The sequence below is a fragment of the Lygodium microphyllum genome, chromosome 2, assembly GCF_053477565.2.
Source record: "Lygodium microphyllum isolate KBCC chromosome 2, Lygodium_microphyllum_v1.1.10, whole genome shotgun sequence".
Classification (NCBI taxonomy): domain Eukaryota; kingdom Viridiplantae; phylum Streptophyta; class Polypodiopsida; order Schizaeales; family Lygodiaceae; genus Lygodium; species Lygodium microphyllum.
This window is the reverse complement of record NC_141136.1, coordinates 116858396-116859693: the sequence shown is the minus strand read 5'-3', so window position 1 is coordinate 116859693 and position 1298 is coordinate 116858396. Positions and strand designations below refer to the sequence as shown.

Genomic DNA, 1298 nt, shown 5'->3' with positions numbered 1-1298 from the left:
ATTTTTACTATGAGTGTGTGATATGTTGGTGTGATCATTGTTGAGGCATGTATCGGAGGCCACGACGAGAGTGCCATTCACATCAAATGTAGTTATGGTATTTATGATCGAGCACCAGCACTTGAGGAGCAACATGAACCTATGGTATGTGACTGATCTTTCTTACTTTCATTATTATTTTTTGTAATGAGCACTAACTTAATATATGTGATGCGAACTACGTTATATATGTAGGGACCCATGCTTGACGAGGAGGATGACTACAATATTGGTGGGGCATATGTCCCTCGCACACAACATGGACATGCCATTTGTCAGTTGCAGTTTGAGGTTTCTCAGGGACTTCTTGCCCTTGGTCTGGAGGTTGAGATGGCCGGAGATCATCCATTGCCTACTCGTTTGCATACTCTAGTACAAGCATACAATCATAGAGCATACAAAGGATGGCAAAGGGGATCACTTCCATTAGATGGAGAGGTTTTCAGCTTCTAGGGCAATTGGTACATGATTGCTCCATCCACTATCAATGGAGCAAGACGAGGCCTATTTATTGCACAAGATTTACATGTGCCCCCTCATTCAGAGGTCACTCTTATGTATTTTTGTGGACCTATATATGGGTGGGGACCATGGCATCATCTTGCTCGCTACATTCAGAGCATGAATACTTATGGGCCGTGTCTCAATGTAGCCTCTCTTTTTGAGAGAGGCATCACACATGTAGAGGGGCAAAGACTCTATATTGATGGGAGACCTTACTCTCAAGAAAACATAGCAGGTTTGATCAATAGCAACCAAGGAAGAAGCACAAGAACCAATTGCACATTTGTAGAGATTGAAAATAGTCATGAACTAGAACATATGAGTAGAGATGCACTGAGATACATACTTGTGAATGCTATTACATCATTGCGTGCTGGCGATGAATTGTTAGTTAACTATGGTTGGCATAGGCCTCCACGAGCACCCTTTATAGATGAGGATTAGGAGCTCTAGTGTATACATATTAATATTTTTCTAGAACCTTGTACTACAATTTTAGACTTTTGTACTACAGTCTCATAATGCTATAATATTTTTGGGCAATCTTTGAAAGCTGTGTATATGTACAATAAAGTGTGGTTATAATTTTCCTAAAGTTGCAGCCATTGAACTATGTGTGCTTGCGTGTGTGTCTCTCTCTCCTTTTATGGCCAAAGCATGTCATTGATGTATGGCTTCGTTGCCTTCAAATATGTAGCATCCGGATCATGGCATTGATGATATCATAAATCAACCTTCACATGGCACATCACGTA

General features: G+C 40.8%; 1 pseudogene; it reads left to right on the top strand.

The window, feature by feature from the left end:
• The first annotated feature begins 369 nt into the window (after nucleotides 1–369).
• On the top strand, nucleotides 370–987 carry LOC148040221 (uncharacterized; annotated as a pseudogene).
• Nucleotides 988–1298: the final 311 nt, after the last annotated feature.